Source organism: Electrona antarctica, assembly GCF_951216825.1.
Source record: "Electrona antarctica genome assembly, chromosome: 14".
Taxonomy (NCBI): domain Eukaryota; kingdom Metazoa; phylum Chordata; class Actinopteri; order Myctophiformes; family Myctophidae; genus Electrona; species Electrona antarctica.
This window is the reverse complement of record NC_136795.1, coordinates 36,527,338-36,555,334: the sequence shown is the minus strand read 5'-3', so window position 1 is coordinate 36,555,334 and position 27,997 is coordinate 36,527,338. Positions and strand designations below refer to the sequence as shown.

The window sequence follows — 27,997 nt, the reverse complement described above, 5'->3', positions numbered from 1 at the left end:
GGGGCAGGAGTCAGGACACACAGGGCCTGGTGGACACCAGTGGTCTGGGGCAGGAGTCAGGACACACAGGGCCTGTTGGACACCAGTGGTCTGGGGCAGGAGTCAGGACACACAGGGCCTGTTGGACACCAGTGGTCTGGGGCAGGACACACAGGGCCTGTTGAACACCAGTGGTCTGGGGCAGGAGTCAGGACACACAGGGCCTGTTGGACACCAGTGGTCTGGGGCAGGAGTCAGGACACACAGGGCCTGTTGGGCACCAGTGGTCTGAGGCAGGACACACAGGGCCTGTTGGACACCAGTGGTCTGGGGCAGGAGTCAGGACACACAGGGCCTGTTGGACACCAGTGGTCTGGGGCAGGAGTCAGGACACACAGGGCCTGGTGGACACCAGTGGTCTGGGGCAGGACACACAGGGCCTGTTGGACACCAGTGGTCTGGGGCAGGAGTCAGGACACACAGGGCCTGTTGGACACCAGTGGTCTGGGGCAGGAGTCAGGACACACAGGGCCTGTTGGACACCAGTGGTCTGGGGCAGGAGTCAGGACACACAGGGCCTGGTGGACACCAGTGGTCTGGGGCAGGAGTCAGGACACACAGGGCCTGTTGGACACCAGTGGTCTGGGGCAGGAGTCAGGACACACAGGGCCTGGTGGACACCAGTGGTCTGGGGCAGGAGTCAGGACACACAGGGCCTGTTGGACACCAGTGGTCTGGGGCAGGAGTCAGGACACACAGGGCCTGGTGGACACCAGTGGTCTGGGGCAGGAGTCAGGACACACAGGGCCTGGTGGACACCAGTGGTCTGGGGCAGGAGTCAGGACACACAGGGCCTGTTGGACACCAGTGGTCTGGGGCAGGAGTCAGGACACACAGGGCCTGTTGGACACCAGTGGTCTGGGGCAGGAGTCAGGACACACAGGGCCTGGTGGACACCAGTGGTCTGGGGCAGGAGTCAGGACACACAGGGCCTGTTGGACACCAGTGGTCTGGGGCAGGAGTCAGGACACACAGGGCCTGTTGGACACCAGTGGTCTGGGGCAGGAGTCAGGACACACAGGGCCTGTTGGACACCAGTGGTCTGGGGCAGGAGTCAGGACACACAGGGCCTGGTGGACACCAGTGGTCTGGGGCAGGAGTCAGGACACACAGGGCCTGTTGGACACCAGTGGTCTGGGGCAGGAGTCAGGACACACAGGGCCTGTTGGACACCAGTGGTCTGGGGCAGGAGTCAGGACACACAGGGCCTGGTGGACACCAGTGGTCTGGGGCAGGAGTCAGGACACACAGGGCCTGTTGGACACCAGTGGTCTGGGGCAGGAGTCAGGACACACAGGGCCTGTTGGACACCAGTGGTCTGGGGCAGGACACACAGGGCCTGTTGAACACCAGTGGTCTGGGGCAGGAGTCAGGACACACAGGGCCTGTTGGACACCAGTGGTCTGGGGCAGGAGTCAGGACACACAGGGCCTGTTGGGCACCAGTGGTCTGAGGCAGGACACACAGGGCCTGTTGGACACCAGTGGTCTGGGGCAGGAGTCAGGACACACAGGGCCTGTTGGACACCAGTGGTCTGGGGCAGGAGTCAGGACACACAGGGCCTGGTGGACACCAGTGGTCTGGGGCAGGACACACAGGGCCTGTTGGACACCAGTGGTCTGGGGCAGGAGTCAGGACACACAGGGCCTGTTGGACACCAGTGGTCTGGGGCAGGAGTCAGGACACACAGGGCCTGTTGGACACCAGTGGTCTGGGGCAGGAGTCAGGACACACAGGGCCTGGTGGACACCAGTGGTCTGGGGCAGGAGTCAGGACACACAGGGCCTGTTGGACACCAGTGGTCTGGGGCAGGAGTCAGGACACACAGGGCCTGTTGGACACCAGTGGTCTGGGGCAGGAGTCAGGACACACAGGGCCTGGTGGACACCAGTGGTCTGGGGCAGGAGTCAGGACACACAGGGCCTGGTGGACACCAGTGGTCTGGGGAAGGAGTCAGGACACAGGGCCTGGTGGACACTAGTGGTCTGAGTCAGGACACACAGGGCCTGTTGGACACCAGTGGTCTGGGGCAGGACACACAGGGCCTGAATACCTGAACACGGTAAACAACCCAAAACTTTGACTATAGGTACAGACTCAGTGAACACAACCTTGCAATAGAGAAAGGCCGCCACAGAGAGACCCCGCTCCCAAGGGAATACATGCAAACTATGCACCCACTGCACACAAAATGTGGTAGAAACAGAGCTACACTTTCTAACCACCTGCCCACTATACCAAGACATCAGAGACACATACTTCCCACAGATTACACACACACACACACACACACACACACACACACACACACACACACACACACACACACACACACACACACACACACACACACACACACACACACACACACACACTTTGAAACTATGACCAATGACAAAAAACTCCCATACCTATTGGGAGAAATACAACAATGCGCAAACACAGCAGCAACATTTGTGAACTGTTGTGACAAAAAAAAGTTAGCCAATGGAATACAACCACCCTAAGGACTACTATCTGTACCAAGTAGACTGCTGGACCTTGCACATGTAAACAGAGCTGCTACCTTTAAACAGATCTTACATCTGAGTTTTCTCTATACTATTTAAATAGTCCTGACAAAAATGCAAAAAAGTGCTGCTAGTGGTCTGGGGCAGAACGTTTGGAATGACCACAGAGCAGTGCTTCGATCGCAATGTTTTTAACTTGAGAGACCCAAAAGAGAAATGTTGCATTCACTCGAGGCATACTGTATTATATATGCAAAGATGCAAAAGGTGCAAATATCACAGCAAATTTGTCGCTTTTGTATATCTGTTGCTCACACGGTCGTTGGGGGGACTACCCATAACTCCGAAGTCCCGTTAGTCCGAACATGCGCTGCTCCCATGCTTGCGGTTATGATTAGGGTTAGGGTTAGTAATTTCGGAACAATGAGTGTTGGCGCCATCAAGCGTGCGTCATTTCGGAACAATGAGTGTTGGCGCCATCAAGCGTGCGTCCGTAGTGACGTTTGTCGGAGGCGCGACGGCCGGCGGGGGAGATTCTTATATAGTATATAACTCTATGGGGAGATTAAGGAAAAAACTAAACTATCCAGCATGTAGCTTTGAAGCTTTGCATCTGGAAGTTTGAACCCAGCTCAGCTTCAATTTGTATAGCTTTGTATCTTCTGCAGCAGCTATAAGCGTCAGAATTGCTTCGTAGCTTCACGTCGTTGGCCGTATCTTTGCATCTGCCCGTGTGAACGCACCAACATTTTGGAATGCAATGCTTTGCGTGATCTTGTATATCTTTTTTAGGTATAGTCGTTTGGTTGAGATGTTACTGACATTGTTTGGATTCATTCTAGTGCTGGCCCAGGCATCAAATGAGGAATCATTGACCAATACATAAAAGCACATGTCACACAGGCATAGGCCAATAAATACAAAAGCAATATTTCTTTCTCCTGGTTTACGGGGAGAGCGATGGCACTCTCACTTCCTACATCGTTGGCAGAAAAATATAGAGATGTTTCACCTCGTATAAGATATATATCAGGCAGAAACCTTGTATCTCCATATTTCAATTGTTTACATTTTTAAATTAATTCCCTAGTTCATCATACAGGACTGTCACACAAGTAATACAAATTACAGATCTACACACACTCACATGACCTTGCTCACTGTAAATCGCCTTGGATTAAGAGTGTCTGCTAAATGCCTAAATTGTAAATTGTATTTTATATTCTTTCAATTATTTCTTTTGTTTTGTTTTTTGGAAAAACATTTTGGAAAACATACATTCAGTGGAGCACGTCAAGAGGCAAATATTGTACTTTGTAGATTTTGATTATTACAAAACCACATCAGCCCTATACATTTCAGCCATTTGAAAATAGCAGATCTTTACTTTTGGTACTTTAAGTATATTTTGATGCCAATACTTTTGTACTTTTACTCAAATACATTTTGAATTGCTGACTTTTACTTGTAACAGTAACTACAACAAAAAAATACATCGCATGTATCCTCAGTGATGTATCCTGAGGTCAACAGGGTTTTCGGGTCTACCAACATCATACCCCTCACTCAGGCGACCCATCCCGACTTACGTCCCAGTAGCTACCCTCAATCAGTCCCACTATGGCAAAACCAGGGCCACACAATCCGTTGGAACTACTCCAGAACTACTCTGCCAGGGCTGGGAGGTACGCTTCTGGCGCATGGAAGGACTAGGCTCTGTGGGTTGACTCCTGTCAGGGCCCCTCCTACGTCTCACCAGGTCCACTCCTGCTCTCACCAGGCCCAGGACCTGTGCGTTGCACCAGAGTCCCAGCACCAGACACTCCATTCAGGACTGGTGGGCAATGGTTCCGCATACTCCACCCGAGCGAGAAGGTGGTGCTGCAGGCTCCGCTTGCTGGCCTTTAGGAGGGCCATTGAAGGCCCTCCTAAAGGCCTCACCGAGGGTTTGTTGCGCTTCCTCCTCACGGAGGACACAGGCTGGGGCGCCAACCCATACTGCTCACCCGGGTGCCGTCTACATTCCGGCTGTCAATCGTCTCTCCGGTGGTCACCAGACTATACCTGGTTGTCACATAGTCTATTCCTATGAGTCACTATAAAGACTATAAAGGGTCACTATATTCACACACACAGGCATACACCTTGTGACCGACAAGGTGTATGCCTTATCGGTCACAAGGCGTACACCTTGTGACCGACAAGGTGTATGCCTTATCGGTCACAAGGCGTACACCTTGTGACCGACAAGGTGTATGCCTTATCGGTCACAAGGCGTACACCTTGTGACCGACAAGGTGTATGCCTTATCGGTCACAAGGCATACACCTTGTGACCGACTGCCACAGCATGTTGAACGTCATTAACCTGTCCTCCTTCCAGGTGTACGGTCCAGCACGGCATTTTAAATAGCAGCAGCACTGTGAATGAATGCAAGTAATTAACAGCAAATGTTACAAGGACTTTCAATGTCAAGCTGCTAAATTATATTTAGTTTATAGCTAAATGCATTTTAAAGTTACTAATGACGTTGTCATGACGTCATTGCGCTCTGGGCTGGTAGATTGGTTATTTTCAAATAATGAAATGACGTTACACGAAGCTCGGCCGATCAGAGTAAGCAGATGGCTCGGGTTAGCCAATCAGGGATTTATACAAGCTTAGTGGCGCAAATGTCACGTACTAACGCTCCGTGGATCCGTGAAGCCAGCGGTTTGCGTTTGGCTAATCAGGGAAACCAATGCACACACTGTTAGTGTTAATCTCCTGAACACGCTGATAAAATGGTGCGTCTTTCTTTCTCAGACCATCATCATGTGGTTTTTCGGAAGATGTTTTTCCGTCCAGATTGCCGTTCAGCAATATATAGCCTGCGATCTTAGGGACACGGACTGCATGTGATACGATACGACTCCCATTCATGGTGGAAACCATGCAAGGCACCAACCTGCACATTGGGAGCAATTTGGAGTTCGACACCAACTCTGGGGGAGCCCACAGGGATCGAACTGGTAACTAGAGGGCTGCAACGGGAACGGTGTGTGTGTGTCCCTCTACTTGTTGCAATCTTTATTATAATCTTCACCAATAAGGACCATTCTTCTTCACCAATAAATATGCATTATCTATCAACTACAATGCGGTATAGGAGCGAAATGGCAAGTAAAGTAAGTTCCACCCCGGGCCCATAGCCTCGGCTGAATAACCCATCTGCTGGAGGGACGGTGGCCTTGAGATAAACAATAGTCGTTGACCGATTAGAATAATATTTGGGAATTGAGTTCCTTGGCCAGCTGGCAGCGTGGACAACAAATGTCATATGTATTATTCTGCATTTGTGGGCCATCACAGTAATATATTAAGAATTATCCAACCACCATTAAATCCAGAAGGGGAAAAACATTTTAAATGCAAAATCATAATTTTGCATATCTCATTCCAAAGAAGGTCTAAGAACTGTACAACAATAACAAAATAGTAATAAACTAGTACAACAACAAAATATAATGTTCATTAAGACATGAGTATGGAACAAAAAATAATCTCCAGAGAAGTAATGCAGACGTAATGGAGACAGTGAGACACTGCTGGACTGAATAGTGTAGGTCAATACCTGAACTCTCTGTAGGATACAGCTTTGTGCTGTTGTTGTTTTTCCTCTTTTTACATTTTCTTGGTCACAGGCAACCAGGTTGAGTTAACTTCTCACATATACAGTAGGATACAGCATGTTTTATATATAAATGTACACAGTATTATGTGTCGCACTACAATTTTTAACCAATGTATTAAATTCGATTTATGTTAGAATGGATATAAAAACGAATTTCCCGGCTTTATCCATTGGTGCAATAACCACATACAGCCATAACCATCCCACCCAGAGACATGATTTCACCCTGTGTAACTCTGCAGACAGTTCTATGGCACAGCTAATAGACTGCGTTGGCCCTACAGTAGGAAATGTGTGTCTGTGTCAAGGAGGCACACAGTGATGACAACACCTGTCCTAACTCCTAACCCAGGGAAAGCATCCGTGTCATTTTAGATTTTAGCAGTGGCTATTCAAAAATAGCAGATGTACAACCTCAGTATGTGCCGCGCTGCAGTGGCGTGCACAGACATTTAGAGGGGCAGGTGCTCAAGTTAAAAAAGGGCACCTTGTGTAGCGCGTGGAACCGGCCGGTTGCCTTAATCTATTTTGGGCGGGAACCCCTTTTGGTGGTCCATTATGTTATGCTTTAGCTATGCTTTAGCTATTGAAAAATAGCAGATCTACAAGCTCATAGCGCGCCACCGAGTGGCGCGCTACGAGCTTGTAGGTCTGCTATTTTTGAAAAATCAAAAGAAAAAGGGAAAAAAAGTTTTTTTTTCTTTTTTTTTTCAAAAGGGCACATTGCCAAAAGGGCAGGGGGTGCTCTAGCACCCCCTAGTGTCTATCTGTGCACGCCACTGCCGCGCTGCAAGCTTGTACACCTGCTATTTTTTAACATGTTTGACAATTCAGGTCTTAATGGACTAAGCTAACTCACTGTGCTGTTTTATTTGCATCGCTGCCAGTGGTGGAAGAACTCAGATTTTTTTTAACTCAAGAAAAAGTATCAATCTACCACAAAGTAGAGTAGTAGACATACTCTGTTAAAAGTATAGGTTTTAAAGTTTAACTGGAGCCATAAACCACCAGGAAACAAAGATTTGGAATCAATTATCCACTTTATTTTTCTGGATAATAAATAGTGATGGACATTTGGTTTCACAGGATGATTGCCATGGTTCTAATCTACAAAGACAAAGAAACAAGTTATATTATCTTTCCATATGAAACATCACATTATAAATATAAACTGTATATATCATTAAAATACTAATTAGCCACATATTTAGTAATTTCCTAATATTAAATAAGTCATAATACCTATTCAAATCCATCTATTCTTAAACATAATTCACATGACTGGAAGTAAAACACTGGAACTTACATTAAACCAAGTTCAACAGGCACATGGCAAACATCAGCAACACACAGCATGCAAACACACAGGCCTGCTGTGCATGTGCTTGGAGACAAAGGGAGAATATGGGAATCCAGGCCTGTTTGTATTTGGAGGAAGTGAGAGGGAGGCACTACCACAGGTTCCCCCTGAACCATTGTGGAGGCTCCTTGTGGAGCGGAGGGGAAGTGAACCTTGTAGTTTGTAACCATATAGACATCACCAGGGGCTCTTCCGGCCCTGGTGCGCGTGTCAAAATTGAAGGCACAATTTTCCCAAGATTCCTTGCAAAGTGTTGTGTATTGGAACAATCATCATGTAATATTCCTGTAATATTACTGTGCGGATATAGGTGATGACAAACAACTGGCTGCTATAGGGAACCCAAAAGTTGATATTTGTTGGTCTAGTGCCCCAGTCCAAGAAGAGCCTATAGTGAACAAATTGTAAAGGATCGCTATGAGATAGGCTATTGAATTGGGCCGTGGGTACCTTTGTTTATATTGCCATTGTGTCACACAACCTATAGAGATGACCATCTACTCAGTATTCACTATTCAGCCATGTCTAGACGAAGAAGCTCATTTGGAACCCACATGCGCGTGCGTACAGCCGTACACACATACAATGCATCTATGGAGCGCGCACCCCACATGCACTATTTGGAGAATTATGAAGGGTCTCTCAAATGTCCGGAGATCCAGAGACAGAGAGATCAAGTTGAGATCGGGAACGGCTATGATGGGACTGCTCTGGGATGGCTAGCACTGGAGTGATGCATGAATTCGGTAACTAAGCTTTTGTCCTTAATAAAATGACAGAAAAATAAGGGCATGCCTGGTCTTCTCCATTCATCTTCTGCAACTGGTCAAAAGTGCTTGAATAGACCACTCAATATGCTACAGATCCATAGTGGAAGCTTGTCAAGCTTCCATGTGTGAAATGGTATAGTCCCGGAATAGACGCGCTGTGATTGGCTAGTAGTCAGTTGAGTGACAGCGAGAGATATGAAGGAGTCGCATGAGTGACGTCACTTGGGCAGCGACGCAGCGTGCCTTCAGCGCTTCCCTATGGCACTTCCGCTTGACTTCCTTCCTTCAATGGAGACACGTCGTTCCAATGAACTGCAGCTAATGAAGCATCTATATTTTTTAATATCTATGTTTGTAACAGCCACCACCCCTCGGATTTGTGCAGCAAATATTTACGTTTCTTCTGTGACTTTCAGCTCATTGGCCTTGTGGTTAAAGTGTTCCGCCCTGAGACTGGGAGGACGGAGGTTCGATCACCGGCCGGGTCATACCAAGGACTGTCTAAAGAGGACAAGAAGCGAAGACCGTACGGGCGGCGCCATGTTGCTTATGGTGCTCTATGGAAGGAAAGAAACATGCGCAATGGGCTCATGCAGCCAACACTTCCGCGTTCAGCTTCCTTGGTCTCAACTGCGCATGTTTCTTTCCTTCCATAAGCAACATGGCGTCGCCCGTACAGTCTTCGCGTCTCATCCTCTTTAGACAGTCCTTGGGTCATACCAAAGACGCTGAGTTGCTGAGATGCTGAGATGCTGAGTGCCGCCCTGCTTGGCACTCAGCATCAAGGGTTGGATTGGGGGTAAGTCCCTGCGACATACTAGCGTCATGTCCAGGGGGTGTACTTGTGTCCAGGGGGTGTACTTGTACATCATGTCCAGGGGGTGTACTTGTACATCATGTCCAGGGGGTGTACTTGTACATCATGTCCAGGGGGTGTACTTGTACATCATGTCCAGGGGGTGTACTTGTACATCATGTCCAGGGGGTGTACTTGTGTCCAGGGGGTGTACTTGTACATCATGTCCAGGGGGTGTACTTGTACATCATGTCCAGGGGGTGTACTTGTACATCATGTCCAGGGGGTGTACTTGTACATCATGTCCAGGGGGTGTACTTGTACATCATGTCCAGGGTGTTACTTGTACATCAAGCTGTCTCACGCTACAGATACAGGAGATAGGCTCCTGTATATATGGGCCTCATGGCTCGGCAAGGCTAGCTTACTTACTTCTGTGATTTCAGGGAGTGGGATTAATCTGGAAACGTATGTATTCTCGACCTGGAATAATGACTTTAGCACTACAAGCTCCTTTACAGGGTAGGTTTCAGTTATCCTTCCAATGGGCCATGATTCTCGAGGTCAACTATCATCACAACTTGACCTGAATCCAAGTTGTCCTTGTCAGTCTACCAATTTCGCCTGGCAATTTGATAAAGGCTGACCAGAATTGATCAGCCAAGATCTGACTGTGATGGCATCTTCTTTTGCCAAGGAGTTCACTTGAAGTATTGGTCAAAATGTAGGCTACTTAACTCATTCCATGCCACAGGACGCCTTTGGACGCCTCCCCTTTATAGATTACTGCCAAGATTTGTGCAAATATTTGTTAAAAAATAGCAGATCTACAAGCTTGCGACGTGTTGTGAGCTTGGTGGAGTAAAAAAGTACAACATTTGCCTCTGAGATGTAGTGGATTTAGTAAGTATAAAGTATTGCAAAATTCACATTACCCAAGTAAAAGTACATAAAAATGTGTACTTAAGTGAAGTACTTGAGTAAACGTACTTACTACTTTTTCAACCACTGGTTACTTGCATCGCTGGCTGCCCATGCAAAGTTAAGAGAGATAGCGGAGCGCGCGCGGCGCGGGGCACAGTGCTGTCATGCAGACGGGTAGGTTTGATCTATGGGGACATCAGCAGTGGAGTGGAGGGTAATTACAGTAATTGAAATGTGGTCTGTGGGGGAGCTTTAATTGTCTGAGCCAGGCCTGTCATGTGAAGTGACTTCAGTGTTCCACTGACCCGCCTATCTGCCGCACTACTCTGTCTGTAGTGTGTGTGTGTGTGTGTGTGTGTGTGTGTGTGTGTGTGTGTGTGTGTGTGTGTGTGTGTGTGTGTGTGTGTGTGTGTGCGTGCGTGCATGTGTGCATGTGTGTGCATGTCCGTGCGTGTGTGCAGTGCATTCGAGAGATGTGTTGACATGCTGTGTGATATGTTAACGTGACAGAGCATTCAGTGGAACAGCTACAGCCCAATACTGTAGCAGCAGCATGGCGGCATTCAAGGAATGTACAGTTACAATTGTATCTAGCTAGCTGTCCTGCACATGTATACATAGGAGTGTGTATGTACTTTAGCCTGATATTAGTTATTCGGACCAAACGATACAGTAGTGGCATCACTGTCCTGGTCAGTATCCTGTTGTCAGTATCCTGGGGTCAGTATCCTGGGGTCAGTATCCTGGGGTCAGTATCCTGGTGTCAGTATCCTGGGGTCAGTATCCTGGTGTCAGTATCCTGGTGTCACGTGTCAGTATCCTGGTGTCAGTATCCAAGGTGTCAGTATCCTGGTCAGTATCCTGGGGTCAGTATCCTGGGGTCAGTATCCTGGTCAGTATCCTGGTGTCAATATCCTGGTGTCAGTATCCTAGTGTCAGTATCCTGGTGTCAGTATCCTGGTGTCAATATCCTGGTGTCAATATCCTGGTGTCAGTATCCTAGTGTCAGTATCCTGGTGTCAATATCCTGGTGTCAGTATCCTAGTGTCAGTATCCTGGTGTCAGTATCCTGGTGTCAGTATCCCGGGGTCAGTATCCTGGTGTCAATATCCTGGTGTCAGTATCCTGGTGTCAATATCCTGGTGTCAATATCCTGGTGTCAGTATCCTAGTGTCAGTATCCTGGTGTCAGTATCCAAGGTGTCAGTATCCTGGTCAGTATCCTGGGGTCAGTATCCTGGTCAGTATCCTGGGGTCGGTATCCTGGGGTCGGTATCCTGGGGTCAGTATCGTAGCATCAGTATTGTAGCGTCAGTATCGTAGCATCAGTATTGTAGCGTCAGTACCCTGGTGTCAGTATTTCTGGTGTCAGTATACTGGTGTCAGTATTTCTGGTGTCAGTATCCTGGTGTCAGTATTTCTGGTGTCAGTATTTCTGGTGTCAGTATCCTGGGGTTAGTATCCTGGTGTCAGTATCCTGGTGTCAGTATCCTGGTGTCAGTATTTCTGGTGTCAGTACTATTTCTGGTGTCAGTATCCTGGTGTCAGTATTTCTGGTGTCAGTATCCTGGTGTCAGTATCCTGGTGTCAGTATCCTGGGGTCAGTATCCTGGTGTCAGTATCCTGGTGTCAGTATCCTGGTGTCAGTATTTCTGGTGTCAGTATCCTGGTGTCAGTATCCTGGTGTCTGTCTGTCTGTGGCTGTGAAGTTCACTGAAGTACAGGCGTAGAGGCAGCTCTGTGTAGGATTGTGCATTCTCATACTATAGTTCTTGAAGAAAGTGATTCGCCTTCATTTTCAATCTTGGTACATGATAGGAAATAATTTGCGTTAGTATAATAAGTCATGTAACTGTCACTATTTTCAATAGAACGGGTTGTTTGTATTTGTGCAACACCGAAAATTGACTCCACTTATGGTGCTTTCATATGATATGCAGTCATCATTTTCACATACAGTCAGGAATAAGTCACAACTGAACTGGGCCACCTGACTCACATGCTTTATGGTTGTAAAATTGAAAGAAAGATGGAGGCGATTGATTATCTGCCATATGTGTGGCTGCTGGTCTCTATTCAGACACTGGGATGTTACAAATTCCTATGAGGAATTATAGAAAAGAATATACCGGTAATTATTCAACATCATCAAAAAAAATGGGGTAATGAGTAATTGCCGCTTGTAAACGGCTTGTTTCTTCTTGTTATTTTTTTCTTCTTCTCATTTATTTTTTACTAAGCAACACAGCTAACTTGTGTTGCTGTTTCTCAAAGCAATGTGTTTGGTTGAATCAAATCAAAACTAGAAACTTGATCATCTGACATGAATGTGCACATGACAATGCACATGACAACACTATTAATGCACATGACAACACTATTAGCCCTACTTTTGGCATTTGCAGCCCATAACTGTGATTAGTTAATAGTTGCATTCATTCAAGGCTTCTCTCTCTACTACAAAATCTGCCTGATGGATGCTAAGTGCCTACAAAATAAATAAATAAATATAATTCACTCCAAAACCGATTGTACCCAAATCAAAGTTGATTGAAGTTGATTAGACAAGAAGCCTAATATATCTCCCTTGGCCAAAGAGTGAAGTGGAAGAGGGTAATTTGTGTGTCTCTCGCTCTATGTGTGAGAGTTGGTAGGGTTGTAGGCATATTGTATAATGTATAGGGATTGCATAGGGGGTAACAGGACAACTCACCCCTTTTCCGCCCGGAATTTTCCCCAGTGAGGGGTGGGAGAGGCTGGACGGCAGACAGCTGGACTTTGAATTTCTCTAACTATAAACTTTCACTACAGCAGACAGCCTCTAAGTACAAATATAATTTATGAAAATGCTACTACAGTGAAGTCGGTTCACGGAAGTTGTGTGGGGGTTGTGTGGGGATTATCGAATGAGGTACCATTTGAGTGGGCAAAACCTTACATATACTAAATTATACTAAATTGTTTATAGGGTTAATATAAGTAAAATGATATAGCCTTTCCATAGGAATATTTTTATATTTCTTTCCAAAAAGAATACAAACAGCCAATAGCATAATATTACCCCCCTCACATTGAAAATCTACTAACTACAAGCTGACAACGTTGTGTGAGCATCAAATAGTGTGATCTGGCCATCTGGGATCATACAGTATGTAAACCGAGAGTATCATCGGTCTAAGCCGTATATATATCAAAAAACTAAATAATCTGTACATTGAAACTATACACACTATAGGATGCCAGGTCTACAAATGAATCTGGCATCTAAATTATATTTTTGAATTTGCATAAGCCTGCAAGGTCGTCAAGGCTAGGGCAAGTGCTACAGGCTAAGGTGTAGGCTGAAAATGGTGACATATACAGTATGCACGGACACTATACTTCCTAGGGGAGAAGGAATACAAAAAAGTAGGAATAAAAGACAGACAACAAGGTATCTACATATTTACACATAGCATATCCATCTGAACATTATTGTATATACATGAGGTAGAGGTATTAGTAATTAGATATGAGCATAGCAGCTGGTATACAGTACACTGTTATATAAACATTATGGTGTAAGAAGAGTATCAGTGTGTTGTACTGTATGTGAGATTATGGTGCAAGTGAGTGTCAAGTTCAAGTTCAACCACTGATGTTACTGGTCTAGGTCCATGAGAGAAGCAAAACTCCAAGGACGGCCTGATGACAGGCGGTGGTCATGCCTTGTGAAGCTGTTGGTCTGGCCCTTGATACAACGGCCACGCCACAGTCGTTGTAGGGTTTTTAACAGTTTGTGGCTGGTGTGGTGCCTGTCCTTGATGATGCGCTGTGCTTCAACTATAGCCTGGCTAATAAGCCAGACCGAATCAGCCGTTGGCAAAAAGAAAATTGCCTGCCGGCGGATTACGGTCTGGAGAGGCTCAATTGTACTCCCATTTCCTACACCAGAGAACTGGTGTGGCCAATCGGGACACGGTATGCAATGTAGGCGGGCTTTGGTACAGTGACGTTCAATGCTTGAGACCTTTGACTGACAGTAGCTCTGACCAATTGCGTCAAAGAGAGAATGTTTGAACCCGCCCCCCGGGAAACAAGATCCATACACAGCATCTCCAGACTCAAATACCACAGGACAGTGTGATTTGAGTCTGGCTTATTAGCCAGGCTACTTCAACTACGCACATCTTCTTGTACAGTTCCTGGAGAGAGGGATGCTCGTCTCCCATTGTGCACTCTGTGACCGCACCACCCTCTGTGGGGTTTTTCCTCTTCTCAGGCAGTGCAGTTTCCACACCAGGCTGTAACGCAGCCTGACAGGACGCTTTCAATGGAGCTGTCGTAGTACAATCTGAACATGCGAGGGATAACTCCTTACTCCTTCAGGCGGCGAAACCAGTATAGTTGCTGCTGCCTGTTGGGCCTTTTTCCTCACGTGCGTGGTGTGGGTATCCCACTTGAGATCCTCCTCAATTTGTACTCTGAGGAACTTGAACTCGCTGGCCATTTCTACTGCAACTCCATTGATGAAGACATACGCATGCCCTCTCCTTGGCCTCCTGAAGTCCTCCTTGGTCTTGTCGACGTTGAGGGTGAGTCTGTTCTCCTGGCACCAGAGTGCCAGTAAACTGATCTCATCTCTGTAGGCAGACTCATCTTCGCTGGTGATGATCCGACCTATCACTGTCGTGGCATCAGCAGGCTTCAGGATGAGGTAGGAGGAGTTGTGTGTCGCTCAGTCGCTCGCTGTGCAGTCATGTGTGTACAGGGAGAAGAGAATAGGGCTCAGTGTTGCTTTAGGTCTCTGAGCTTTGTGTCAAGTCTTGCTGGGACTATGGTGTTGAAAACTGAGCTGTAGTCCACGAACAACATACTGTACGCACGTACTTGTCCTTCAGCTCCTTGTCATGCATGTGCGACAGGTCCAGTGAGGCAGGCAGTGTGGAGCAGATATATTCTCTCAACAGCTTCTCAAATCATTTGCTGACTATTTGGGGAGAGAGCGACAGGTCTCGTTCATGTAACCAGTGGTGGAAAAAGTACTCAAATGTCTTACTTAAGTAAAAGTATATCAATAATGCAATGTAGAAATATGCCCGGAATTCTAAATTGACTTGAGTAAAAGTACAAAAGTATTGGCATCAAAATGTAATAGTATAAAGTACTCATTATGCAGAATGTCCCATTTCATGTTTTCAAATGTATAAAAAATATTTTGAAAATAGCAGATCTACAATACAAGCTTGTATTTTCAAATGTCCGGCATTTTTACTGTATAAGGCGTGGAGTGGTTACTGTACGTTGTTTTTAAATAATATTCAAATATATACAAAGTAACTAGTATAAACTAACGTTTTCAAATAAATGTTTTGGAGTAAAAGTACAATATTAGCCTCTGAGATGTATAAGTAGAAGTAAAAGTACTGGAAATTGGAAATACTTAAGTAAAGTACAAATACCTCAAAATTGTATTTAAGTACAGTGTGCTTAGTTACTTTCCACCACTGCATGTCACCTTGGATTTCTTGGGGGGAGGGGGCACAATGGTGGACATGTTGAAGCCTGCCGGGCCCGCAGCCTGGGAGATACTGACCATGTCAGTATTGTGCATGGAGCGTGAGACTCATGCAAATGACCCTCTTCATGACCCTCTTCACACGCTCTGCTCTCATGCCCCTAAAAAACGAATACTGTGGATCTCATGTAAGTAGTGGTTTGCAGCCATCAGAAACCGATGAAGCTGTGTGGAGGAAATAGCTCTGACTCCAAGGTTTACTGAACAGTTGGCAACCGTGTACAATAATACTGTATGCAACCTGTTCCACTACACAGACTAGTTTGCTCAGTGATGATTCCCACTCTTATACAGAAATGAATGAATCTTGGTACGTTCACACGAGCAGATGCAAATGATACAAATCTGTGCATAGCATATTTGTAGCTTTGTATCTTTGTATCGGTGTTGCTCACACGGTCGTTGACGTCACCAAGCGTACGTCCATATAGTGACATATGTCGGAGGAAGCCGTAAGTCCCAATAATCACGGCAAAAGCACACCCTCGGGTGTAATATTGCGATTAATAACAGTTGCCCTTAAAAAACAAACAAAAAAAACACGTCAACTCAATTTCATTGAAACTAATATGAACTAAAAACTAACTAATATTCGATAGAAATTCACAATTCTTTTATGCCAGATTTATCCACGACGACCGCAAACGTCCCATGCAAACCGCTAGCCTAGCCACTCAGTCGTTCTGCTCTGCAAGGCTACAAATCAATTTGATTGGTTTGCACTTCGTCGTCAACTTTTTTTAATTTGTAGCTCTGTATCTTTTGCGGTGTGTCGGATTTGCTTTGTATAGCTTCATGTCGGATGATGTCGCTGGCTTCTATTGAAGCAGATGCCTGTCTGATTCTGAACGCAGCAGAAGATGCCAGGGCTGCTTGGGACATCAGGCCTGTTGGTCAAGATGAGGACAAGGTGCAAGGGCTGGAGCCTGATGTAGCTCTGTGAGCTTGTAGATCAGCTATTTTCAGCATGCGACACTGTGTGTCGTATGACATAGTGTAAATGAGACATTAGTATTGAGGAATAGGAGGAAGAGGTGATGGTGTGGTGGGGATTAATAAGCGTTTGTAGTATTAAATCAATGTGCCTGGGAGCTGAGGCACCTGATTAGTATGACCCTGTCCTGCACATCAGCACATTCAGGGCTGGGGGAGGCTGATTAAGAGCCAATGCTAATTTCCTCTCAATGCTGTCAATGAAAGAGAGAGAGAGGGAAAGAAAGAAAGACAGGGAGAGAGGGAGAAAGAGCTTCAAAGAGATGCCTTTGTGAAAAGAACTCTGCATATTTATTTCATGTCTTGTTCTGCGTTCGTGCGTGCGTGCGTGTGTGCGTGCGGTGTGTGTCATACATATTTAGCACTGCCCTGACCTGAATAGTGCTGTTCAATGTGACTTTATTGTGCCGTTAATGTCAGCGATCGCTTACATGATCTAACTAAACGGTGTTCTGTGTACTCAGGCTGTGTACTACTATTATTTACCGAAAGTAAGATTCTGATTCAAATGGTGCAATACAGTAACGTTATTTTTGCTTGGCCATTCCTTCGTCAGTGCTCCTAGACATGTTTTGCGCTGCCCGACTGAAGTGTCTCTTTACTCTACATCTATATACGGCGCTCTCCATGGTTTTGATAAAACGGCAATGTTCTGTCATCATTTCTGACCAATCATCTCGTTTGGAGACGGGATGATTTGAACGTTTCTAGAGAGAGTTGAGATGTGACAGCGCAAAGTAGTAACGGAAGATTATACCTCACGGTTTTGGGGGGGGAAATGGAAGGCGGGGCTTTTCAGAGTAAAATCTGCCTGTGCAGTCTGGGCACTCTAGCGCCTTTATTCTGAAAAGAAAAGAAAAAACGACACACTGGAAGTGTTAAGTTGCCTGTTTGTGTAAGAGCCGTGTCAATGTTCAAAAGTGCCAGGGCACCAGCCTATAAGCTGTAGTTGTGCCAATCAATACACACAGTACACACAGCTGAGCATCCGCTCTCACCCTGTGTCTCTGTGAGTAGGCTGGCACATATACTGTCAGGGCTGCAGGCATCTCCTCCACTATAGTGCATGCTGCATGAACAGGACGACGGGCAGATAAAGCCGCCCACGTGCCCACGTTCTTTGCGGCACACTAAATACGGCCAGTTTCTCTCGGATAATAAAGAATGCTTTGTCGTGTCTGTGTTAAGCATATACATTCCCATTGGTGGACCTTTCTCATAATTTACATCCATGCTATGATCAGGTCTATTCACAGCTTTGGCCATAATTGTGCGTTAACATTTTCCTATTATTAATGGTTTTATTTTTAGATTCAGCATTTGTTTATATTTTAAGTCAAAAACATAAAACATTACTCAACGTACGTGAGTTAATGTTGACTAAGCATCATTAGCCAGCTCAGTGGCCTTGTGGTTAGAGTGTCTGCCCTGAGATTGTGAGGTCGGGTTTCAATTCCCTGGTCGGGTCATCAGAGCAGTGCAGGTTCCCAACCTTTTTTCCTTGGAGTCCCCCTCCTCACATCTCACCACCCATACAAGCGCACGCACGCACGCACGCACGCACGCACGCACGCAACACGACACACAGACACACAGACACACACTTGTGTTATTCAGACATGTTAATCACTTATTAAGCCCTACTACGATGAACTCGAACAGTGAAACTAGTCGACCTGCAAGCTCACAGCATGTCTCTCTCTCACTCACATGCATGCACACGACACACATGCACACACATGCACACACATGCACACGTCATGAGTTTGTACAGTAACTATTTTTGAAACTTTTAGAAAGATTTGGAAGAAAAAAACCGAGTTGGACTGATATCACATTGAGTGCATGGATGAAAGCAAGTTATGATTTTGTGTTTAGTAGGAGGTATTCCAAAGTGCTGAACAGAAGAGACAGGGGACTGAAGGGAATGGTGTTCAGAGCGGGAGATGCTCCCCTGTGGGGTGCTGGGTGTCACATGGACTGGGTGCGAAGGGGGGGGGGGGGGGGGGGTGTCATGGGGAGAAAAGGGGAAGATGCTCTGCTCTTTCTGATTATGACCTCGAGCCAAATGAAAACGGCGACCTCGGTGCTAATCGCAGGGCTCCCGAGTGCATCGCTGATTAGCCCTGTGCCTTTCATGTGGGGCTGTGGCGAGGGCTTCAGAAACCACCGCTATACTGCCATCGTTAGCTATTAGGAGGGAGGTCAAAGTTTTCATTTGGACAGGGTCACTGCTTTCCAGCAGCGGCAGCAGTAGCCGGAGATTGACAGATTTTTTACCACACAGGAGAATCCCTGCCGCTCTCCCTCTCTCTCTCTCTCTCTCTCTCCCAGGAAAAAAGTGACCATTCTAGCGCAGCACTCCGTCCGAATAAAGTTGTTCTGGGCTGAGATGATAGACTGAAGTAATCAGCCCTCCTGAACGGGCATTCTATAGATTCTAACAGCCGCATTGCAATGGCTGTTACAATGAGTTTGAGATGATGATGATGATCATGATGAGGATCAGTGGTGTCATGCTCGTAGAACGCAGTACCACGGCGTGGTACCAAATAAATTGACGTGCACACGCAGGTACGGAAGGGAACAGTGCACGTGCGTGCATGCTAGAACTCGTCCCCGGTCCGCATGACAGAAGCGCAGCGTCTGTTGGGAAGCCCAGTCAATGGGCTGCTGAAAGACGGAGGTGAGAAAACAAAAGTTGGATACATTCACCAAGCTACAAAAGCTGCCGACGCAACTAGTGCATATCAATGGCAGGGTTGCCATGTCCCACTTATTTCCCGCCAATGTTGGCTTGTTTTTTTCCGGTTCCGGTTTGACCGTTTGGGGGAATGTGAATCACATTGAGTGACAGAATCGGTCTGGTGTCTCTACTTATTAAGCCCTGGCTTAAGTATGAGTGTAATAGTATAATAATCAGTAAGACGTCCTGAGGGCACACATCCGCCGGGGTGACGGCAGATGGCAGACCGCTGGGCGAGCTCAACAGTCAGATCAACATATGGAATGAATTCTGTACTGGCCATATATGGAGCGTGTCTTGAGTGTACAGGGTTTGATGAGGTCAGATCAACATATGGAATGCCAGAACAGGAAGGACGGGTGGGTGGGGAAGGATCAACATATGGAATGTCAGAACACATACTATACCAGCCTTTACCAGTTTTATGGTCGTGTGAATGAATACATTTGTCACACTCTATAGCATGTGCTGTGCACATGTAGGCGCACCGATATATTATAACTATGAGGCGCACGCATGTTCGTGCGTGCACGTGACGTCATTGAAATGCTGTGGTAGCGAAAGAAAAAATATCACTATTACACCACTGATGAGGATGACAATGGCGGCCATACATGGCACTTTCTGCCACATACAGTCCAGCACATAATATACATGCACACATTATCACACAACAGGAGCGTTGAACAAATGAACACAATGTTCTACCATAGTGCTCCCTCTTGCACCCTAAGCCTTTCGCCAGCCGAGTTGAGACGATCCCCGTCTATCTGTCATCTTGTCAGCCTGCCTGTCTGTCTACCTTCCCTCCGGGGTGCTGCCATGCTTAACATCCCTCCAGGCAGGATCCAAATTTGTGACAGGGGGCTCAGCCTGGGTGCTCGAAAGATGGAGAGTGAAGATGTGAAGCCGTCAGTATTTGGTGAGGAGAGATGGGCTCTAAATGGGAGGTCTCTCAGGCAGAGCCTTGGGGCACAGTTATCACCCTGTCTTCCTCAGAGAATTTCCATCTTCGGGTCTTGCCCGCGCTCTCACCGGAAACAACCGAGATGTTGATGGAAATGCCTTTCCGAATTTCATATGTATGCCATGTGAACACTTGGCTGACGTATTTAATATTATGTGTAAAATAGAGTGTATTCTGGCATGAAGACTCTGTGGGGAGCTTTCTTTTGAGGTAGAGCACGGATAGCCAAACCCAGGGGCACATGGCGCTGCAAAATCCAGCCCCAACCCACGGAAGGTCAATGTGAAGGTCACTGCACTTTTGAGTGTGCTACTGAGCATGCATGTACTAGGTTGACCGTAGTCCCTCAGGGCTCTATATTAGTGACATCTGTTTTTGAGGGGCGCTAGCTAGCCTCTCCTATATTCAGCTATTAGTGTAGATGTTCGTCTTACACAAACATTAAATTCCCATTGACAATTAATGGAGAATGTTACGTCATGTCTGAGCAAATAGGCATAGTGTCTATTTTACATCATGATGATGTACGATGATAAGAGCGCTCCTCACTTCACACGGGTGTGATTTTTGCTCTACATTCAATATTTTCGCTGAAAATAGCAGAACTACAAGCTCACAGCGCGTCGTGTTGCAAGGCATTGTGAGCATGTAGATCTGCTACTGTTAATTATTTCCCCACAATACTGGTAATGCAGAGAATGCATCAGAAAAGCATTCCAGGCAAAACAAACGTTGCTTGCAAAAACGTTCTTGTCAGAAGTCTAACCACGTTCAAAATGTCTCTGTTACTCTGCCATACAGTGAAGCTGACAATTCTCAAAGCTTCCCTTTATATTAGAGAGTCTGAAACAATATGTTTCATTATGGAATCAATCTGTGTTTTTGTATATTTAACATTTGAATGAGTGAACATGATAGATGAATCATTTGGTTGTTTTATCTCAGCACACTCTCAGTGAACCACAGTTTGCCAACAGTCAGATCATTTTTAGGATTTCTCAACTTTGCCATCACCTTCAGATCCTGCGCTATTAAACACCCTCGGTGTCAACAATCAATACGTTTGGCTGGCCCTTTATCCCGCCTTTCTCTGTGCAAATGATGCTGATGGATGGGAAGGAGTTCCAATGTCCTCTCCCAGGTAATGTGCTGTGACTGCCCACGTCAATACCCCCAGGGTTAACTGGATGTAGGGGAGGGGGGGAGAGAGGCAGCGGGTTGGCTGGAGAGATGAGGGAATGAAGGAGGACTGACGTGTTTGGAAGGGGACAGAGGAGCAGGGTCAACTCTCAGGACAGCTTAATATTTAATCACCTCCACCTGTAACCCTAAACGCCACAATTCTCTCTGGTCTACGCACAGGAGACAAGGAGGACGGAGAACAGGAGCAGATAAAGAAGATGGGGAGGGGAGGGGAGGGGGGGGGGGGGGGTAGTGGAAGTGCAAGGGCAGACGGCACTTTATCTCACAAATTGTCTTGTGCCCAGACCGAGTGTCAGTTAAGAGAGGGAGCGAGAGAGAGAAATGGAAAAGGAGAGGTAGTGGTGAAGTGAGGAGGAAGCTTGTGGGATGAGAAAGGGTGTAAAAAACAGCAGATGGACACAGATGGGTGAAAGAAGAATGGAAGCAAAAGAATAAGGACATTAAGGTATTCACACAGAGTTAAGTAAAGAATAAGGACATTAAGGTATTCACACAGAGCGAGGCTCAATCTCTATCGCTGTCTGGAGGATGACTGAACGCAGGACCCTTTTGACAAGTGTCGCCGTCGAAAATTACTTCTTTTAAAACAGAAAGAAATCGCCCGGTCGACAGTAAAGGCTAAAAATAAATTAGCCTTTAAAGAAATGATCATCGTGACAAAGGATTGATGCATGTGGGAATGAGCTCAGCTATACACATGACATCTCTGTCAGTTGATGACCCGACCACCATTTACACGTTTGTACACAGAGTTTAGAACCTGCTTTGTCATAGGACCACAAAGACGTTCAACTAAGAATTAAACGCAGTGGCTCTGGAAGTATAGCAGCCATCTGGGAACCGGAAAGTCCCCAGTTCGAGCTTCAGCTCCTTCTGGTTTCATGTCAAGGTGTCCTTGAGGCGAGGCAGGCAAGGCAAGGCAGTTTTATTTGTGTCTAGCACATTTCAACAACAAGGCAATTCAATGTGCTTTACACAGAACATCAAGCAAGGGAAACACAATTATAGAATGACATTATTATCCATAAAACGAAATAAGTAAAAATCGTTTTAGCCTATACAGAAAAGAGAGAAGAAACATAACTCAATCAAAGGCAGCAGGTCTTATAGTTGTGTTTTAAAGGCAGCAGACCGGCAGTTTTCTGGGAGTTTCTTCCAGATATATGGTGCATAAAAACTTCCCCACATTTATAGGAATAGAAAGAAGGCCTTTCCCAGATGACCTGAGAGGTCTGGGTGGCTCAGCTCATGATGTCATACAAGATCAGACACGTATTTTGGTCCTAAGCCATTTAAAGCTTTACAGACCAACAGTAGTATTTTGAAATCAATGATTTGACACACAGCAGGGAGCCAGTGTAAGGATTTAACAACTGGAGTGATATGCTCCACTCTTTGTGTTCTGAACCAACTGGAGTGATATGCTCCACTCTTTGTGTTCTGAACCAACTTCAGTCCTGTAAAGACACTGTTACATTAGTCAAAGTCTGATGTTGACGCCAAGGTAATAGAGCGTCGCAGTCCCGCCCCCTACCATGGCCCAGGAAATGAATCCCAATGCATTTTTCAAAAAGTATTTATTTAAAGACGGTTAGGCCGCGGACAAAGCCAACTCGAGTCGTGACAACACAAACAATATTTTGGACCAAACAAATAATTACAAAGAAGAAAAACAACAAAAAAAGTGTTTTAACCTGCCGTTTTTTTCTTCTTTCTAATTATTTGTTCGGCCCAAAAAATTGTGTTTGTAGTCATGATTTGTCACGACTCGAGTTGGCTTTGTCCGCGGCGTAAACGTCTTTAAATAAATACTTTCTGAAATGTCTATGAGGAAAATGAACGGAGAATCATTTCCTGGGCCATGGTAGGGGGCGGGACTGCGACGCTCTATAGAGCAAGACACTGAACACCCATTTTCTCCCAGATGGTCGCTATAGGTGACAGCCCACTGCTCCCAGTGTTAAGGATGGGTGAAATGCAGAGGACAATTATTTTTATTTAATAATAATGAAAAAAATCACACCCGTGTGAAGTGAGGGGTGCTCTTATCATCGTACATCATCATACATCATCTCATTCCGGCCAATCACAATTTGCGTCCTCACCTTCGTCATCAATGTTTGTGCTGCGCAATGTTTGTGTTTACACTATGACGTAAAATGACGTAATTTCACTATGATGCCGTAAAACTTTGAACACTGACGTAAAATTCTCCATTCATTGTCAATGGGAATTTAATGTTTGTGTAGGACAAGTGTGTAGACACACACTAAAAGCTGGACACAGGAGGGGATAGCGCCCCTCAAAAAACTAAAACTAAAAACAAAAACAGCTTGGTCAAAAGCAACCCAATCTCATGTACCTCCTAGCCTAGCTCTTTTCTCCAGATGGCTATTTCAGCACGGCTTGTAGCAGGCAATAATTAAACCATGCTCATGCCGATGTAAGAGCAGCAGCGATGAATACTGCACAAAGAAAGCAGCGCGATGGTAGGCCTCATCTGTCACCATCCTTCCTGTAGTTACTGTTGAAAGCCTAGCGGAGGGTGAGTGATGAGCAGGCCAGCCAGCCACGGCCATCACTTGGCTCTCTCTCTCTCTCTCTCTCTCCCCCTCTTTCCCCCACTGCAGCTGTTGGCTGCTGTCTCTCAGGCCCAGGGTGGTGTTTCCCACAGAGCTGTGGTGGTGCGTTGGGGCGAGGAGGAGGAGGAGGGGGAAGGTGGCGGGTGTGGGGAGAGGCGGGGGGGGGGATAGGTAGTGAGGCAGATGGGTCGCCAGGAGCTCCTGGTCCCCGCGGAGGTGAAGGCGCACAAGGGTTCAGTGCACAAGATGCCCGGCCGGCCCGACGTGTCAGCACTTTGAGGAAAAGCTACGGGGAGGAAAGTGCTGAGGTGGCAGCTGCGTGGTGGAGGGATGGTGGTGAAAATTTAACCAGCCTGATGAAAGTTTAAGCGTGTCCATGTTAATCAGGAGAGGGGGGCTAAAGGAGTGCGAGTGGGAGAGCTGACTGGCAGGACGGGCGGAGGTGACCTACAAAAAAACCCCAAAGACGCATTGGAATACTTCGTCTTTACACATGCAGGTTTCTAGTTTCTACTATATAGCCCTGCGTTAATTGAATAGCATCAGCTGTTTGTGACGGCAGTGGGTCCTGTAGCAAAAGAGTGCGTGTGTGCGTGTGCGTGTGCGTGTGTGGCCGTGTGTGTGATCATGCGTGTGTGAAGCATGCACTTCAGCTTTGTCAGATGTAAGAGGGGACTCCAAGGGGGAAAAAAAAGGTTGAGAACCACTGGTATGTAGACCGCAAGTCTCCTCCGATATACAGTACATGAAGTCACCAGCAGCTCGTGAGCTGTTTCAAACCAGGAAGGAGGAACATGACTCCCTTCAAGTTCAGCCCGCAGCTGAACAGACACCCCAGCCAACCTGTAGGAGTCACTAGTGCAGCGACAGAGATCGACCTCGCTGGCTGCCTTCTCAACTGCAAACACAACCAGTTGTGTTCCTTGGAGTGCCCGGCAAAGCAGGAGGCACCACGGTGGAGTTCAACCCCAAAGCAGGAGGCACCACGGTGGCGTTCAACCCCAAAGCAGGAGTCACCACGGTAGAGTTCAACCCCAAAGCAGGAGGCACCACGGTGGAATTCAACCCCAAAGCAGGAGGCACCACGGTGGAATTCAACCCCAAAGCAGGAGGCACCACGGTGGAGTTCAACCCCAAAGCAGGAGTCACCACGGTGGAGTTCAACCCCAAAGCAGGAGTCACCACGGTGGAGTTCAACCCCAAAGCAGGAGGCACCACGGTAGAGTTCAACCCCAAAGCAGGAGGCACCACGGTGGAATTCAACCCCAAAGCAGGAGGCACCACGGTGGAATTCAACCCCAAAGCAGGAGTCACCACGGTAGAGTTCAACCCCAAAGCAGGAGTCACCACGGTGGAGTTCAACCCCAAAGCAGGAGGCACCACGGTGGAATTCAACCCCAGTGTCTGTGGTGGGCAGGAACCTCTCCCCTGCACCGCCACCCCAAATGTCACAACAATCTTTTGCAATACAAGTAATAAACAACAACATGTCGTATAGAACAAAACGTTTCTGATATTAACATTAACGACTTATTTTCTGCAGAAATTGAAAAGACCCATGGTAAGAAAGCATCCGAAATCTGTCTGGGAAAGCCATCAAGAACTCACTTCCGGGTTTTAAGACTGTAGCAGTAGTATATATGCATTTAAAAAGTCAACCTGGAACCACAGCAGAACTCCCTATAAGCCAAAGCCTTGGTCCGTTCTACACAGGGGACCATGTCAGCATTATAGGATGGAAGAGAAACCCCATTAGCCTTCATCAATAACATCATTTCCCCCCACCTTCCACATCTTGCTTCATGATAATTAGCTGCAAGGACATCAGTTTGTTTCAAGGACACAAAGCTGCATCCCCCTGCACTGCAGCCCTGCTAATACACATGCCAAAGCCCCATAGCACCTGTGTGAACAGCCTTTTACATGACACCACACAATGCAGACAACTTGCCTATCCAGTCTAGGGACAAGTGGGCTGCTGAAGAGTGTGTGAGAAAAAAAAAGGAGAGAGAGAGAGAGAGAGAGAGAGAGTCATTTCAGGAAAATCTAAGGTGACAAGAACGTTACGTGAAATGAGTGAAAATAGCCCATCTGCAAGCTAATCTATTTTTTCAATTTCTTTTCTTAATGAAACGTTTTTGAAAAACGTGCCATTTCGCCTAGAATGACCCCAAAATAGGTGGAAAGTGGCTAAATATGTGGTTGCAAGACAAGAAAACTCAAGTCTATGACATGTCAGGTCTCATGTAGATGAATTGAGGTGCATACGATGAAAATCTGATGAATCTGTAAAGAATGCTCGGGGTTGATGACTACGTGATTAAGGCGCACACCGTATATAGGCTTTAATGCAGCCAGACAGTGAGTTGTGGGTTCGATTCCCAAGCCCGCTGACATTTGCTGTGTGTCACTCCCCATCTCTCTCCCCGTTTCCTGTCCCTATACACTGTACTAAATACCGAAATAAAGGCAGAAAAGCTCCAAAAAAATATCAACAAAAGAAAAAGCATATTCAGAGGTGGAGAAAATATGCACAAAAGAACTGAATTTGCAGTTAAATGTGAATGCTAGTGGGTGGCAATTGCCATCCCCTGGGACTCCCGACAGAGGGGGGAGTCAGGCGTGGTGATTGCGTAAGGTTGGATAACAGCTACACACTCATAGACAGTGTTGATGGAGTCTTTCACAGTCTTGATGGAGCGTTGATTAGGAAGTACTCTCACAGAAAATCTGAGTGTTTAACCACCTATACATAGTCGCATATTCTGAGTAAAGCTTTCGCAGAAAATAGCAGATCTAAATGCTGACAACGCGTCACAACGCAACATGGTCTGAGCTTGCAGATCGGCTATTTTAATGTGGAGCGTAAACAAAAACAAAAAGAGTAAAGAGCCCTGAGGGACTCCGGTTGCAGCCAGACACTATTGACCAAGTAGGCAGATAGGCTTAAATTTCAAAAACAAGTGTAATTTATTAAAGGGAAATGAACAAAGGCAGGGTGGGGGAGTAATGCAAACAAACTTAAATCTTCTTCCCCAATGGGGCATTTCACAACAGACAGTCCTTTCACTCCATATTCTGAGTCTCCAGAGGTTGCCTACAGTCTACTCTACAGAATGACACTATTATTCGAATATATTCAGTAACAATGAATATCTTGCTGAGAACAGTGCCGACAATGCGTTTCCTATCCCAGGAGAATGAGCCTCTGACCGAGCAGGTTGGCCTTAGTTTTATCCCTGGCTGCTCAGAACACAGGTGTCATGCATTGCTTGATTAGACAGACACAGCAGTCGTCATTTCAGCCTGATTGAGTAGGCGCCCCTCAATCAACCTGCCAAGGGTCAGAGAGCTCCACCTACCTCTGGGAGGGTGCATGTCAGGGCGAGCCCACAGTGACACTCCACAAGGGTTCAAGTCAGTTATAAAGGATAGAGGGCGGCCTGTCCCACCCCCTGCTATTCATTTCGATGGAAGTTGCTCAATGGCGTTTTGAAGCACCTGGAAGAACGGTCTACTTCCGCATTGTTTTTATATGGACACCAAAATTTGGTGTCCAAAATGCGGAAGTGCTCAATGTTAAACTCCAGCTGCACAGGGTTTCCTTGTGCTAAATGCACGGGCCTGTCTGCAGTCCCAGCTCTGACCAGTAGGGCCGAGCGATTCAACGTTGGCAAGCCCTTCTGGGGGCTTGGTTTAAAGGTGTAGTGAAATGAAAAATACGTTTTTCACACTTTGACCATATCGAGTGATCATATGGGCATACTAACAATGGATGCAAACAAATTGGGACATTTTTCATTCTTGTGTATTTTTCAAAAGTCCATACAAAATATTTTTTAATTATTTCCTTAAAACGAAAATGTACTGCGTGATGA

The 27,997-nt window shown here is 46.4% G+C and overlaps 1 protein-coding gene across 1 annotated transcript in view; it reads left to right on the top strand.

The window, feature by feature from the left end:
* Positions 1-27,997, top strand: part of cacng2a (calcium channel, voltage-dependent, gamma subunit 2a) — a gene marked incomplete at both ends in the record, with an annotated part of 86,457 nt that overhangs the window by 54,621 nt on the left and 3,839 nt on the right. The gene's annotated exons all lie outside the window — the stretch shown is intronic.